This window comes from Oncorhynchus nerka, linkage group LG10, assembly GCF_034236695.1.
Source record: "Oncorhynchus nerka isolate Pitt River linkage group LG10, Oner_Uvic_2.0, whole genome shotgun sequence".
NCBI classification, from domain to species: domain Eukaryota; kingdom Metazoa; phylum Chordata; class Actinopteri; order Salmoniformes; family Salmonidae; genus Oncorhynchus; species Oncorhynchus nerka.
This window is the reverse complement of record NC_088405.1, coordinates 79,346,804-79,364,558: the sequence shown is the minus strand read 5'-3', so window position 1 is coordinate 79,364,558 and position 17,755 is coordinate 79,346,804. Positions and strand designations below refer to the sequence as shown.

The 17,755-nt window shown below is 43.6% G+C and overlaps 1 pseudogene; it reads left to right on the top strand.

Annotated features, from left to right (window-relative positions):
- Positions 1 to 868: 868 nt before the first annotated feature.
- Positions 869 to 17,530, top strand: LOC115115077 (cullin-5-like; annotated as a pseudogene).
- The last annotated feature ends 225 nt before the right edge of the window (positions 17,531 to 17,755 follow it).

The following is a 17,755-nucleotide window of genomic DNA, read 5'->3' as shown; positions in this document are numbered from 1 at the left end:
AGCAGGATAAACTTTCAGATAACTTTGAATTTTCTGGCATATGCTAGCAACTGTCCATTGTTGCTGTGTGGCAATCTCTGATTTGCGGAGGTTGAGCTGGTTAGTAAAGAAAGCTGATGTTGAGTGCTAGTATGGCAGGGTGGGTGAGGCATTTTGGCAAATTGAGTCCTTTGAAGAGATTGAGGGAAGTTACGGGTAATTAATTTTATCATGCTTTGTGAACTGAAATGCCTCCCTACCGCAGGTTCAAATCATCTGTGTGCAACATGGTGTACCCTAAACCTAGACAAGAATACTACAGGTAACATGACTATATATGGTTGGGGGTGCATCCTAATAATCGCTTTCCTCCTGAAATGTGCACTCGTTCACTACTCGACACAAATTTAAAAGCATTTGATTGGCTCTAGAAGGAGTTTGCATAGACCAGTAATGTCCATTCAAATCCATGAAGGGAAGTGAACAAGTGCACACTTAGGGAGAAAGGAGCGCTATTTGGGATGCTACCTTGGTCCCGCGCTCCATCGGTTTATACCAGTCCATTTCTTCTGTTGCTCATCGTAGTCACGTGAGTGTAACAAACTATTTCCAATTCGGGGATTTAATTTCTTAGCAATTCTCATCAATTGCATATATCCGACATGACCAATACCTTATTGAAGACATTCCCCGTATAATGTTTTCAGACTGAGGACACTGCGTAGGCGAATAAGCCTGCATAATAAGATTGGCACTTGGATGGTGGGTTCAAAGGATCTCAGCTTTGTTTCCCTCGGCCACCACGGCATAATTGCATACTCATCGCACGGGAAATAATGTACAGTATCGTATTTAAGTGTGTGTGTGTGGGGAGACACCGACGCCGCACATGCTCAGTCTGCAGCTCAGCCTGCTGCTCCTCGTAGGCTCCTCCCTGGCGTGCGCGAGAGGAGACCGAGATCCGCAAGCGGTTCAGAGGGGGGGTACGTCGCGCAGGCAGGACCGAGGAGGAATCACCACAGCCCCGGCCGGGACTGCCAGACCCGATCCGCTGGATCCCTGGAGGAACGGAGAGAACACGTCGCCCAAGGGAGAGGAGCTCTGTTCAGGTAACAGTGGAAAACAACACCGCCTCAGTCGCATTAGAGACCTCAGGTGCCGCTGTTGTAATCCGCGCAATACGCGTTGACGGCTGTGTGGTGATGAGGAGACTGCGACTAGTTGGAAAGAAAATACAGTAGGTTAGGCATGCGAGCTGCTGTCGCGACGTGTGTTGTCCTTAATGCACGGGAGACACGCGAGACATGATCCCATTTACGCCTCGCCGAACCACATTCAGTTCACTAAGCGTTCCGCTCGAGGGGGCAATTTGACCGGTCGCGTGCTGTGGGCTACCGCGCGTGACGGAAGCAGTGCATGATGTGCTTACCAGCCAGGGTTTGCGCTGCCCACAATAGGCGACAGAATAACAACATATTATCCCATAAATAATAGCCTATCCCCGTTGTTGAAGTAGCCTACTGCAACCGTGATTTCTGGCTACAATTTGCCATTGCTGCTGTAAAACCCTATTTTCTTATTTATGCCATCCAGCAGGGTTCGCGCCGGAGTGGCGCTTTATTTGACAATCGAGTTATTTCGGAAGATTGCATTGCTAGCTTGCTACTCCGGAGATGCGAACACCCACGCGCATCCGTCGTCTCCTTAGCTACCAGAAGCAGCTGCTCCCAAATTATAAACATATTGTTATACTGTTAATGGTCTACACCGATAATCTCAAACCTGAACAGTTACATACAGATTTGAGTAAATGCCCTACTGTTATTGGCAGATTTATATCAATGGCCAGATGTAACGCAGAACACCAACAGTACTTTGAAAAATAAGAAATATCTACTATAAACCTGACTTTCTGAAATTGTCATATGCTAGCCATTTGTCAAACCATATGTCATCTGACAGGTGTTGAATAACATACAACTAACTCCCTTGCTGATTCTTATATGTAGGTCTATGTGAAACCATATACTGGATGAAAGCCTCTCTCATGTAAGTATCCAATCTTTCCAATAATGCACTCTTTTACTCATGAATCATATAGGCAAGCCTTTTAGTTATAGACAATTATGATGCCTTAGTTACAAGGTAATCCCATGGCTGGTGGTTTAGGAGTGACTGTTGAGGAAACAGAACATTCAGATAGAAATGTGTTGTGTAGAGTATAAATGATTGTCTTTCAGATAGAAATAGGGAACCATGTCTGCTCGATTCATTATTTTTCTATCTGCAACCTTCAGAGCATTTAACATCACTGAATAAAACCCTGGTGTCAGATGCATGGATTGGCCAGCTAGTGGCTGGCTAAAGGATACTGCAGAGAGGAAGAAAGGATGGCATGATGCTGCTGGCTGGGATAGCCCTCCTCATAACACATTCATGGAGAGGGAGGGGCGAGGGGGAAGGCCCTGCCTGCCTGTGGTGCACCCCTCCACCAGCCAACCAGTGCAGATATCCTCTTAGTTGTTTTATTTCTTTCTCTCTGCGCTACCACAGTCAGGGATGGAAAGAGATTCCCTATTTCTATCTCTCTGTACATTACCACACCACCAAAGAGAAAGAGGGGGATCTCCCTTCCCATTTCTCTTGCTCTCTCTCGTCCCACCCCTCTGTCTGTCTTTTTCGGTCTTGATGTTCTAGTAGTCTATCAAATTAACCCTTGCAATGAGAAACTATATATGTGCGTTTTAATTTTCACAGGATTACTGATTTTTTGTATCGGGAGTTTATTGTAAAATAGGAATGTTCTGTACATGTCAGTTCATAGTTGTATGTAATATCAACATTCTGAATGATTCATTTTGACAACTCGAAATATCAAGCGTATGGGACGATTTGCCAGAAGATGATTCTGCGATAATTGGCTTTAAAGTTCAATCTTGTATTCTCTTTAATTTAACAACATGATTTGGGGTATTTAGACTACTATGGTAGAGCACACGGAACAGAACAAGGCTATGCTAATGACTACATTTAGACAAAAATGCAGATAGAACCTTATAGTCCCAAGCTCTCTGTCATCACCAACATTTCCAAAACGGAGATAGGACTATACGGTTTTTCTTTGCAAAAACAAGATGGTACTTTGAAAAAGTGTTTCTGCATGAAGGTTAAATTAAATAAATAAATTAAGAGTATTATAGTATAGGCCTAGTCCAGTTTGGAGGGATTTAGATGTTTTTTTCATCTAGTTCTCAAATCAAATTAGATTTGTCACATACACATGGTTAGCAGATGTTAATGCGAGTGTAGCGAAATGCTTGTGCTTCTAGTTCCGACAATGCAGTAATAACCAACGAGTAATCTCACCAAACAATTTCACAACAGCTACATTATACTAACAAGGGTAAAAGGATGAAGAATATGTACATAAAGATATATGAAGTCCTTTGTACAGCTGTGTGTCATCCGCATAGCAGTGAAAGTTAAGATTATGTTTTTGAATGACAAACTATTCACAGAGATTTGATACACTGCCGATTTTGCAGGTTTTCCTACTTACAAAGCATGTAGAGGTCTGTCATTTTTATCATAGGTACACTTCAACTGTGAGAGACGGAATCTAAAACAAAAATCCAGAAAATCACATTATGATTTTTAAGTAATTAATTTGCATTTTATTGCATGACATAAGTATTTGATACATCAGAAAAGCAGAACTTAATATTTGGTACAGAAACCTTTGTTTGCAATTACAGAGATCATATGTTTCCTGTAGTTCTTGACCAGGTTGGCACAAGCTGCAGCAGGGATTTTGAACCACTCCTCCATACATACCTTCTCCAGGTCCTTCAGGTTTTGGGGCTGTCACTGGGCAATATGGACTTTCAGCTCCCTCCAAAGATTTTCTACATACATGGCCCCATCCATCCTCCCCTCAATATGGTGCAGTCGTCCTGTCCCCTTTGCAGAAAAGCATCCCCAAAGAATGATGTTTCCACCTCAATGCTTCACGGTTGGGATGGTGTTCTTGGGGTTGTACTCATCTTTCTTCTTCCTCCAAACACGGCGAGTGGAGTTTAGACCGTCAGGGTAGCCTAGTGGTTCGAGCGTTGGACTAGTAACCGAAAGGTTGCAAGTTCATATCCCCGAGCTGACAAGGTACAAATCTGTTGTTCTGCCCCTGAACAGGCAGTTAACCCACTGTTCCTAGGCCGTCATTGAAAATAAGAATTTGTTCTTAACTGACTTGTCTAGTTAAATAATGGTAAAAAGACCAAAAAGCTCTATTTTTGTCTCATCAGACCACATGACCCTCTCCCATTCCTCCTCTGGATCATCCAGATGGTCATTGGCAAACTTCAGATGGGCCTGGACATGCGCTGGCTTGAGCAGGGGGACCTTGCGTGCGCTGCAGGATTTTAATCCATGACGGCGTAGTGTGTTACTAATGGTTTTCTTTGGGAATGTGGTTCCAGCTCTCTTCAGGTCATTGACCAGGTCTTGCCGTGTAGTTCTGGGCTGATCACTCACCTTCCTCATGATCATTGATGCCACACAAGGTGAGATCTTGCATGGAGCCCCAGACCGAGGGTGATTGGCCGTCATCGTGAACATCTTCCATTTTCTAATAATTGCGCCAACAGTTGTTGCCTTCTCACCAAGCTGCTTGCCTATTGTCCTGTAGCCCATCCCAGCCTTGTGCAGGTCTACAATTTTATCCCTGATGTCCTTACATAGCTCTCTGGTCTTGGCTATTGTGGAGAGGTTGGAGTCTGTTTGATCGAGTGTGTGGACAGGTGTCTTTTATACAGGTAACGAGTTCAAACAGGTAATAAGTGGAGAACAGGGAGGCTTCTTAAATAAAAACTAATAGGTCTGTGAGAGCCGGAATTCTTACTGGTTGGTAGGTGATCAAATACTTATGTCATGCAATAAAATGCAAATTAATTACTTAAAAATCATACAATGTGATTTTCTGGATTTTTATTTTAGATTCCATCTCTCACAGTTGAAGTGTACCTATGATAAAAAATGACAGACCTCTACATGCTTTTTAAGTAGGAAAACGTGCAAAATCGGCAGTGTATCAAATATTTGTTCTCCCCACTGTACATATGAGATGAGTAATGTAGGGTATGTAAACATTATATTAAGTGGCATTGTTTAAAGTGGCTAGTGATACATTTTTTACATGTATGGCAGCAGCCACTCAATGTTAGTGGTGGCTGTTTAACAGTCTGATGGCCTTGAGATAGAAGCTGTTTTTCAGTCTCTCGGTCCCTGCTTTGATGCACCTATACTGACCTCGCATTCTGGATGATAGCGGGGTGAACAGGCAGTGGCGCGGGCGGTTGTTGTCCTTGATGATCTTTATGGCCTTCCTGTGACATCGGGTGGTGTAGGTGTTCTGGAGGGCAGGTAGTTTTCCCCCGGTGATGCGTTGTGCAGACCTCACTACCCTCTGGAAAGCCTTACGGTTGTGGGCGGAGCAGTTGCCGTACCAGGCGGTGATACAGCCCGACAGGATGCTCTCCATTGTGCATCTGTAAAAGTTTGAGTGCTTTTGGCGACATGCCAAATTTCTTCAGCCTCCTGAGGTTGAAGAGGTGCTGCTGTTGTACCGTCTTCACCACACTGTCTGTGTGGGTGGACCAATTCAGTTTGTCCGTGATGTGTACACCGAGGAACTTAAAACTTAGTACCCTCTCCACCACTGTCCCGTCAATGTAGATAGGAGGGTGCTCCCTCTGCTGTTTCCTGAAGTCCACGATCATCTCCTTTTGTTTTGTTGACATTGAGTGTGAGGTTATTTTCCTGACACCACACTCCGAGGACCCTCACCCCTCCCTGTAAGCCGTCTCGTCTTTGTTGGTAATCAAGCCTACCACTGTAGTGTCGTCTGCAAACTTGATGAATGAGTTGGAGGCGTGCATGGCCAAGCAGCCGTGGGTGAACAAGGAGTACAGGAGAGGGCTCAAAACGCACCCTTGTGGGGCCCCAGTTTTGAGGATCAGCGGGGTGGAGATGTTATTACCTACCCTCACCACCTGGGTGAGGCCCGTCAGGAAGTCCAGGACCCAGTTGCACAGGGCGGGGTCTCGAGCTTGATGACGAGTTTGGAAGATACTATGGTGTTAAATGCTGAGCTGCGTCCCGCGAGCTTTCTGAATCGCTGTATCTCCAGCTCACCGCATGAAGAGGAATAAATAAACAGACTCACCCCATCGCGACGTCCCCCAAAGGTTAACTCTCTAGCCCTCGCTATCTCCCTGCTTGCTAATTCGGCCTGCTAACGGCTAGCTTGTCAAGCTCCGGTCCGCTAACTGCTACCTTGTCTAGCTCGGGCCTACGAACTGTTAGCTTGTTAGCACAGGCCTGCTAACCGTCTGTACCACCGCGTCCCAATCACTCTCTGACCCCATTTACTTTCTATCTCTTTTTGATTTTTAATTTGTTTATACCTTCCGGAAACCTGCCTCACCCTGTACCTTTTGCAGAATATCAGTCTGTCCCTGATGTTTTTCCTGGAGAGAAGTGGCTTCTTTGCTGCCCTTCTTGACACCAGGCCAACCTCCAAAGGTCTTCGCCTCACTGTGCGTGCAGATGCACTCACATCTGCCTGCTGCCATTCCTGAGCAAGCTCTGTACTGGTGGTGACCCGATCCCGCAGTTGAATCAACTTTATGAGATGGTCCTGGCGCTTGCTGCACTTTCTTGGGCGCCCTGAAGCCTTCTTCACAACAATTGAACCGCTCTCCTTGAAGTTCTTGATGATCCGATAAATGGTTGATTTAGGTGCAATCTTACTGGCAGCAATATCCTTGCCTGTGAAGCCCTTTTTGTGCAAAGCACTGATGACGACATGTGTTTCATTGCAGGTAACCATGGTTGACAGAGGAAGAACAATGATTCCAAGCACCACCCTCATTTTGAAGCTTCCAGTCTGTTATTCGAACTCAATCAGCATGACAGAGTAATCTCGTGCCTTGTCCTCGTCAACACTCACACCTGTGTTAACGAGAGAATCACTGACATGATGTCAGCTGGTCCTTTTTGTAGCAGGGCTGAAATGGGTTGGAAATGTTTTTGGGGGATTCAGTTCATTTGCATGGCAAAGAGGGACTTTGCAATTAATTGCAATTCATCTGATCACACTTCATAACATTCTGTAGTATATGCAAATTGCCATCATACAAACTGAGGCAGCAGACTTTGTGAAAATGTATATTTGTCCATCTCAACTTTTGCCCACGACTGTACACACAATACCCCATAATGACAAAGCAAAAATAGAAATGTTTGCAAATGTATATTTAAAATATTATATATACATACATACATACATGCATGGATGCATGCATACATACACGCACAGTTAAGGTCGAAAGTTTACATACATTTCAACTCAGTTCCTGAGATGTAATCCTAGTAAAAATCCCCTGTCTTCGGTCAGTTAGGATCACCACTTTATTTTAAGAATGTAAAATTTCAGAATAAAAAAGTGAGGTATTTTTATTTCTTCATCACATTCCCAGTGGGTCAAACGTTCACATACACTCAATTACTAGTTGGTAGCATTTGGCTTTTAAATGGTTTAACTTGGGTTAAATGTTTTGGGTAGCCTTCCAGAAGCTTCCCACAATAGGTTGGGTGAATTTTGGCCCATTCCTCCTGACAGAGCTGGTGTAACTGAGTCAGTTTTGTTGGCCTCCTTGCTCGGATATGCTTTTTCAGATCTGCCCACAATATTTCTATGGGATTGAGGTCAGGGCTTTGTGATGGCCACTCCAATACCTTGACTTTGTTGTCATTAAGCCAACAACTTTGGAAGTATGCTTGGGGTCATTGTCCATTTCGAAGACCCATTTGTGACCAAGCTTTAACTTCCTGACTGATGTCTTGAGATGTTGCTTCAATATATCCACATAATTTCACTTCCTCATGATGCCATCTATTTTGTGAAGTGCACCAGTCCTTCCTGCAGAAAAGCACCCCCGCAATATAATGCTTCCACCCCCATGCTTCACAGTTGGGATGGTGTTCTTTGGCTTGCAAGCCTCCCCCATTTTTCTCCAAACATAACAATGGTCATTATGGCCAAACAGTTATATTTTTTGTTTCATCAGACCAGAGGACATTTCTCCTAAAAGTACGATCTTTGTCCCCATGTGCAGTTGCAAACCGTAGTCTGCCTTCTTGATGGCGGTTTTGGAGCAGTGGCTTCTTCCTTGCTGAGCGGCCTTTCAGGTTGTGTCTGTACGGGACTCGTTTTTACTGTGGATATAGATACTTTTGTACCTGTTTCCCCAGCATCTTCACAAGGTCCTTTGCTGTTTTCTGGGATTGATTTGCACTTTTTGCACCAAAGTAAGTTCATCTCTAGAAGATAGAACACGTCTCCTTCCTGAGAGGTATGAATGGCTGCGTGGTCCGATGGTGGTTACACTTGCATACTATTGTTTGTACAGATGCACGTGGTACCTTCCAGGCATTTGGATATTGCTCCCAAGGATGAACCAGACTTGTAGAGGTCTACAATTTATTTTCTGAGGTCTTGGCTCATTTTTTTTTTTTTAGATTTTCCCATGATGTCAAGCAAAGAGGCACTGAGTTGAAGATAGGCCTTGAAATACATCCACAGATACACCTCCAATTGACTCAAATGATGTCAATTAGCCTATCAGAAGGTTCTAAAGCCATGACATTTTCTGGAATTTTCCAAGCTGTTTAAGGGCACAGTCAACTTAGTGTATGTGAACTTCTGACCCACTGGAGTTGTGATATAGTGAAATAATCTGTAAACAATTATCGGAAAAATTACTTGTCATGCACAAAATAGATATCCTAACCGACTTGCCAAAACTATAGTTTGTTAACAAGAAATGTGTGGAGTGGTTGAATAGTTTTAATGTGTATGTAAACACATATACTTCGTCTTTATATATATATATATATACTCAGTACTTTGTTGAAGCACCTTTGGCAGCGATTACAGCCTCTTCTTCTTGTCTTCTTCTTGGGTTTGACGCTACAAGCTTGGCACACCTGTATTTGGGGAGTTCCTCCCATTCTTCGCTGCAGATTCTCTCAAGCTCTGTCAGGTTGGATGGGGAGCATTGCTGCACAGCTATTTTCAAGTCCCTCCAGAGATTAGGCTGTATAAATTAGGCTGTAACGTAACAATGTGGAAAACGTCAAGGGGTCTGAATACTTTCCGAAGGCAAATGGGCATTATTTTCGTTGCGCTTATTTGAAATGCGTATATCAATTACTTTTGAGTATTATGTCATTTGTATGTCACTGGCCTGAACTACAGTCCAATGTACATGGCGACAACTCAATATTAGGAAGGTGTTCTTTTCAACCGTCCTGATAGAAAATGATATAGGGTCTATTTCTTAGAGAATAAGTTGAAATTGAAAAAGGTTGGAATTCACACTTATTGGTTTGATTTGTAACGGCACAGTTCTGTCTATGGCTTTATTTAGTTTTTTTTTGCCTACTTGAAATGTATTTTGACAACAGTATTTTATTTTATACATTCTTTAGGGTATTTTATAACAAGATATATTTTGATCTATCGTTTCCCATCTCTACAGTCATTCAATTTTTTTCTTCAAATAAGGTCTTGTTTGGGGGTGGAACTCATTAGAATAATACCTAGCATGCTTTGCAAGTGTTCATTTTTACATTAGCATTTTGGTCATTTAGCATCCAGAGCGACTTAGTCAGTACATTTGAACTTTAAGTAGATTAACAACCACATAAAACCGCAAATAAATCTCTTTTGTTACAGAGAATATTGTTGAGGTTAAGGGGGTACTTGCAAAAGTATTTTATTTTGATACATTGGTCTTTAGGATATTTTTTTGTAATTATATTTAGTCATCTTTGCCTTCTCTGTATATTACTTTTGTATTGTATTTACTGAAAGAAGGTATAATCTCTGTCGTGTGTGTGTATTTAGGACTCTGAGAAGTACGTGGAACAGCTCCTCACCCTGTTCAACAGCTTCAGTAAACTGGTGAAGGATGCCTTTCAGGATGACCCTCGCTTCCTCACAGCCAGGGACAAGGTCAGCACAACGTTTGTCCAACATTGGTCCAACATTACCAATTAAGCCCAATGTTCTGTCAACATTTGTCAAACATTGACACAACGTTGTCAGGTAATATATGCACAGTATATGCACGTGGTTGTCACTGCATAACCTAACCAATGTTTTTTTTCTTCAGGCTTACAAAGCAGTTGTGAACGACGCTACCATTTTTAAATTAGAACTACCGCTGAAGCAGAAAGGGTAAGAGACGCTCTGTGTCCTACTGTATGCCTTCATTTCTTCACCGAATTAAAGGTGGATTCCTGCACACAGTTGAATGCTCCCACAGTTTTAGTGACGTTGCACTTGATAAAACTGCGGCTGGGTGATCTTTTAGTTTTTAACAACTTAAATAAAAAAGTATACTTCTGAATTGTTAATTGCTTCATTAGTTAATGAGTGAACGTGTGTGTTTAAAACACTGCTCTACTTCCTCTGTGCTGTCTGTCTGTCAGGGTGGGTCTGAAGACCCAGCCGGAATCAAAGTGTCCAGAACTGCTGGCCAACTACTGTGACATGCTGCTGAGGAAAACCCCGCTCAGCAAGAAACTCACCTCCGAGGAGATCGAGGCCAAGCTCAAGGAAGTGGTACGTGGATGGGAGGAGTGTGTGTGTGTGTAATGATATGCAAGCTTTCCATATGGCTACAGCAACACTTGGATGCATTAACACAGATTACATTGTACACTTCCTTCGGAAAGTATTCAGACTCCTTAACATTTTGTTACGTTACAGCCTTATTCTAGAATGTACGAAATCTGTATTTGGGGAGTTTCTCACATTCTTCTCTGCAGATTCTCTCAAGCTCTGTCAGGTTGGATGGGGTGAGTTGCTGCACAGCTATTTTCAGGTTTCTACAGAGATGTTCGATTGGGTTTAAGTCCGGGCTCTGACTGGGCCACTCAAGGACATTCAGAGACTTGTCGCGAAGCCACTCCTACGTTGTCTTTGCTGTGTGCTTAAGGTCATTGTCCTGTTGGAAGGTGAACTTTCGGCCCAGTCTGAGAACCTGTTCCAGAGTGCTCAGGACTTCATCAAGGATCTCTCTGTACTTTGCTCTGTTCATCTTTGCCTTGATCCTGACTAGTCTCCCAGTCCCTGCCGCTAAAAAACATCTCCACAGCATGATGCTGCCACCACCATGCTTCACCGTAGGGATGGTGCCAGGTTTCTTCCAGACGTGACGCTTGGTATTCAGGCCAAATAATTATTGTTTTCATCAGACCAGAGAATCTTGTTTCTCATGGTGCGAGAGTCTTTAGGTGCCCTTTGGCAGATCAGTGCCTTGAAACAATATTGTCTCGGAGCTCTAGGGACAATTCCTTCGACCTCATGGCTTGGTTTTGCTCTGACATGCACTGTCAACTGTGGGACCTTTTTATATAGACAGGTGTGTGCCTTTCCAAATCACTTTTTAGAATAAGGCTGTAATGGTGCAAAATGTGTCAAGTCAAGGGGTCTGAATACTTTCCGAAGGCACTTTATGACGTACATCATTGTCTGTTTTTGTTTGTCAAAAGTACATCTAAAGTCAACAATTTTTCACGTGACTTTATCTGTGAGAGAACTGACCATATTTTTTTTTTTGTCAGACAAACATCATCCCTTGTCATTCATGCAGCAACAGATGACTCCCATTAAAAAAAAACATTTGTCTCCATTTTCAGACACAAAATCAGTGTATATCTGGCCTTAGGTTGAGGAGAGTGTCGATCATGTTGCTTCACCTATCCGCTTTTTCAGATCTGCAAACACTTAAATGTTTGTTCTTTGACGGGACAATCTCAGCTGGGTCGTGTTCATTAGACCCCAAACAGAAGAAAATGGACTGAAACAGGGAGGGACTACTTAAACTTGTCCAATAAAAACACTTGTTTTCCGTTGCAAAACATTTTGCTACGGTGTGCAGTAATGAATACCCTGATTGCACAGTGGTGTTCTGTGTGTGTGTGTGTGTGTTATCCTGCAGTTGCTGGTGTTGAAGTACGTGCAGAACAAAGACGTGTTCATGCGCTACCACAAAGCCCATCTGACGCGACGCCTCATCCTGGACATCTCCGCCGACAGCGAAATCGAGGAGAACATGGTGGAGTGGCTCAGGGTATGACCTGTGTGTGTGATTGACTAGCTACAATTACACCACTTCTCCAATTACCTCTAACCTTGCTTACAGGAGGTGGGCATGCCCGCGGACTACGTGAATAAGCTGGCCCGGATGTTCCAGGACATCAAGGTGTCCGATGATCTCAACCAAAACTTCAAAGAGTGTCACAAACACAACAAGCTGGCCCTATCAGGTAAACCAGGTAGCTGTACCTAATATAATTTACCTAATATAATATATATGCCATTTAGCAGACACTTTTATCCAAAACAACTTACAACGGTGAATGCATAAATGTTCGTATTGCTGGCCGTAGCTGGAATCGAACCTGTACGTTTGGGGTGTTTGGTGTAGGTGGCTGGATTAGACCTAGTGAAAAGTAATACAAATGCTATTGATACAGTCCTGTTTGGGATTCTGCTTTGAGTTTGCACTTTTGGGACTATTCCACTGACTCCGTTGTACCAGAAAAAAGCACAGCTCAAGTACTTGAAAGTGTATATTATAGAATGAAACAGGAAACTAGAATGGACATACACTTTTAGCAATTTGCCAAAAATGACGGCCATCTTAGTCAAGTTGTTTCATTCTAGAAACAAATATATTGTTTAAAACAATTATTGTTATTATACTAGTATATTATATATCTCTATGGTGTATATATTAGACATAATGGATTTGAACTCGGGTGTATTTCCTTCCTCCCCTTCCTTCCCTCTTGTGCAGCGGACTCTGTCAACATCAAGATCCTGAATGCCGGGCGTGGTCTCGAAGCTCAGAGAAGGTGTTTGTGTCACTGCCCACTGAGCTGGAGGATCTCATCCCCGAGGTGGAGGACTTCTACAAGAAGAACCACAGTGGCAGGAAACTGCACTGGCACCACCTCATGTCCAATGGCATTGTGAGTGTAGAGCATGTAGCAGGCACCCTCCTCTCTGTCCAGACCCTTAGAGATCATATATTTCATTCTATATTATCTGTGTAATTCTATCCAGATCACCTTTAAGAACGAGGTGGGACAGTACGACCTGGAGGTGACCACCTTCCAGCTGGCAGTGCTTTTGCCTGGAACCAGAGGCCCCGGGAGAGGATCAGCTTTGAGAACCTCAAGCTGGCCACGGAGCTGCCTGACGCTGAGCTCCGACGCACCCTATGGGTAAGGCACGGTGTCAATGGATAGATAGAGGTCAAAGGGTTAGCTATTGCAAGGATTAAGGATGCAAGATTCCTCTAACATTCCCAAAATTACCATGTTTTCCCGAAATCTTAGTTAAAGGAATTCCATATTTGTTGCATATTCCTGCAATCTTCCAACTAGGTTTGCTGGAATACCTGGGAAAGTTACTAGAAAAAAACTTCTGCTAACCACAGCGTTTTATTGATTTGATATGTAACAAACACTAAAGGAAAAAGGAATCTCTGCACACTCAGGATCAATGCACAATTTAAAATGTACTCTATATACACAAAAGTATGTGGACACCCCTTCAAATTAGTGGATTTTGGCTATTTCTGCCACACCCCTTTTGTCCTGCTAGAGCTGCCCGGTCAATTGTAAGTGCTGTTATTGTGAATTGGAAACGTGTAGGAGCAACAAAAGCTCAGCCGCAAAGTGGTAGGTCACACAATCTCACAGAACGGGACCGCAGAGTGCTGAAGCGCATATAGTCTATCCTCATTTGACCGCACTACTGAGTTCCAAACTGCCTCTGGAAGCAAAGTCAGCACAATAACTGTTCGTCGGGAGCTTCATAAAATGGGTTTCCATGACCGAGTAGCTGCACACAAGCCTAAGATCACCATGTGCACTGCCACTGCTAGAGTGGTGTGAAGCTCGCCGCCATTGGTCTCTGGAGCTGTGAAAACGCATTCTCTGGAATGATGAATCACGCTTCACCATCTGGCAGTCTGACGGACGAATCTGGGTTTGGTGGATACAAGGAGAACGCTACCTGCCTTAATCCATTGGTGGAGGAGGAATAATGGCCTGGGGCTGTTTTTCATGGTTCGGGCTAGGCCCCTTAATTCCGGTGAAGGGAAATCTTAATGCTACAGCATACAATGACATTCTAGATGATTCTGTGCTTCCAGCTTTGCGGCAACAGTTTGGGGAAGGCCCTTTCCTGTTTCTTCAGCATGACAATGCCCCTGTGAACAAAGCGAGGTCCATACAGAATTGTTTTGTCGACCGGTGTGGAAGAACTTGACTAGCCTGCACAGAGCCCTGACCTCAACCCCATCGAACACCTTTGGGATGAATTGGAACGCCGAGTGCGAGCCAGGCCTAATCGCTCAACATCAGTGCCTGACCTCACTAATGCTCTTGTGGCTGAATGGAAAGCAAGTCCCGCAGAAATGTAAGAACATCTAGTGGAAAGCCTTCCCAGAAGAGTAGAGGCTGATTTTTAGCAGTAAAGGGAGACCAACTCCATATTAATGCCCATGATTTTGGAATGAGATGTTTGACAAGCAGGTGTCCACATACTTTTGGTAATGTAGTGTATTGAGCTTTTGGTCGTCAGACCATCAGAGCAGAAATAAACACAATGACAGAGGCAACACATAGGCAACGTGTGTCAAAGCAATCAGACATGATGAGCAACAGCTGTGTACAAAAACAAACACCAGGAGACATTTTATTGTTTTAGTATATATTTTTTACATTTGTTTTAAATAAAATGTTTACATAATGCATAAACACTTAACAGGTGTTAATACCAGGAGAAGCCATATTAGAGCATTACCCTCATGTCTAAATCCTCAATAAGCCCTGATGGATGTGAAGTGCCAAGCATATACATCCAAAAGAGTTCCCTTTGGTACAGCGTTTTCTCAGTGTTCCCTCTGGGTGAAGGTTAAACTTTTCAATACCCATAAAATGTAAAGAGGAGACCATGTGAACATGTATTGAAGTGGCAGGCAACAGGGTAATATTCATCATTATGCCTTATGTACACTAATTATTTGCTTAAGGCACCTAGAGGTTTCCCATATTCAACAAACACACCCTGAAGCTCCTCTGCAGATTCCATATGACCATAACTATTAGTACTTTTTAAAAGCATTTTTCATCGACTGTTAACTGCTATCTCAACCTCCTAAACTCCTCACAGCTAATTTGTTTTTATTTTTTTATTACACATTTAAGTGTACTGACTAGTCTCTCCTCCTTACCTCTTTCTATTTCTCTTTCCTTTTCCTCCAGTCCCTGGTAGCGTTCCCCAAGCTAAAGCGGCAGGTGTTGTTCTACGACCCCGTGGTGGGCTCGCCCAAAGACTTTGCCGAGGGCACACTCTTCTACGTCAACCAGGAGTTCTCACTAATGTAAGTGTTTCCACCGCCACGTCAGAGATTACTCTTTGGGCTGGCTTTACTTAACTTGCAGGTTGAAGTTGGAGGTTGTCATGTATTTTGTACGTGGCACAAAAATGACACTAGTTCCAGCTCTAAATAGTGTGTCTGTGTCCAGAAAAAACTCCAAGGTCCAAAAGAGGGGGAAGATCAACCTGATTGGCCGGCTTCAGCTCACCACGGAGCGAATGAGGGAGGAGGAGAATGAAGGAATTGTCCAGCTCAGGATATTGAGAACACAGGTACTATATAAGGGCTTCCTATTGACAAGTCATCATTGCAAATAAGGATTTGGGGATTTCTGACGTTCTCCCTCCTCGTCTTCTTCTCCATGCACATTGGGGCAGAAGATCTGAGGTTTCGCCCCTTGCTCTTCTCCAATGCATTTAGAGGAGGCAAGGAGGGTTAAATTCACTTGAAATTCACTCTCTCTCCCTTGTCACTCCCTTTCCAGGAGGCCATCATCCAGATCATGAAGATGAGGAAGAGGATCACCAATGCCCAGCTGCAGACGGAGCTGGTGGAGATCCTCAAAAACATGTTCCTACCCCAGAAGAAGATGATCAAGGAGCAGATGGAGTGGCTCATCGAGCACAAGTACATCAAGCGCGACGAGACTGATCTCAACACCTTCCTCTACATGGCGTAGCGGCGTTGACAACGTTTAATTGTGGTGACAACGTGTGACTTTGGGGTTCTTCATCAGGCCTGATGGACAATAGAATATTTCCAGGCTGACCTCCCTTTAATAAACAGATGATCTGTTGCATGGGGAAATGCAGACTTGATTTATGACAGCGTTACGGAAATGTTTAAAAGGAGGAGTTTGTGTGGGGAAATTAAAGGGTAAGAAAGAAAATGAGTTTGAGCTTCTCAGCGGGAGTCGACACCCACTGAGTTTTCAGTTGTCGTTTTTGGCTAGAAGGCGTTTCCTAGTCTGTAGACGGGACATGGTTGGTGGTTGTGAAAGGTCTGTTGCAATGCGTCGTCCTCCCTGTCAAACTACCCCGCAGACCACGCCCCCTCTCCCACCCCATCCATGAACACCCCACCACAATTGGAGTAACATTGGTTGGTGTTGGGTATCTCTAACGACATGGCAAGAAATAGGAAAAGCGTTAGAAGAAGCTCCGTTTCCCTCCATATCTAAAGTCCTAGTTTTGAGCCAGGCCAACACTATTCACCGGACCTCTTCAACAGAACGAGTTGTGTCCCCTGGCAGCTGTCTGAGCCAAGCTGTCGGCCATGTTTTTTGTGGCCACTGGTGGTGACAAACAAAGCACTAAAGACAATTACTCTCTGCTGTCACATATGTGACGCTGTTCTTGGACATTCAGGGTTGGTTTCCCGGGCCCAGACTAAGACTAGTCCTGGGTCTAAAAAATATTTCTCAATAGATTATCTCCATTGAAAGTGCACTTTAGTCCAGAACGAGGCTTATCCTGTGTCGGGGAAATCTTCTCAACAGTATGTTATATTTCAGAAACTGTTTTCCCAAACGAGACGGACTGTGGGCTGTTAGTTCCCAGTTCCAAATCGACCTCAAGCATTCTACCCATGGGAACTTGTCTTTCAAATTCTGACAACATCTGATAAGTGCACACGATAGACTTGATGGAGCTCTATCAGAAAGCAAGGTGGAGTAATCACCATATTGGTGGTCGCTCATATTCAATCTCTTCAGATCTACAGGAAGAGTTTAAGCATAGCTGTTAACGGTCGGTTTAGAAGAGGGGTCGTGTGTATTATATGGTAATAACTAGCTCTGGTCCAGAGCGTTTAAGTACGGCTCACTGACGCTGAACTTGCACGCCATTAGCAAGTCGCACGTAAACACCCTGGACCAGAGCCAGGTAATAGCCAGAACTATATATAAAGATCTGTTTATATATAACCGTATCTTTATACATGGCTCTGATGGTAACTACTACAATACAGAGCTAAAGGAGTGTACATAAAGATGTTGATGATTAAATAAACAGCACCTTATTATAAAACGTTGTATGAACTTTGTTAATCGACCCTGGGCTACTTCCCAAAGCAGGATAAACTTTCAGATAACTTTGAATTTTCTGGCATATGCTAGCAACTGTCCATTGTTGCTGTGTGGCAATCTCTGATTTGCGGAGGTTGAGCTGGTTAGTAAAGAAAGCTGATGTTGAGTGCTAGTATGGCAGGGTGGGTGAGGCATTTTGGCAAATTGAGTCCTTTGAAGAGATTGA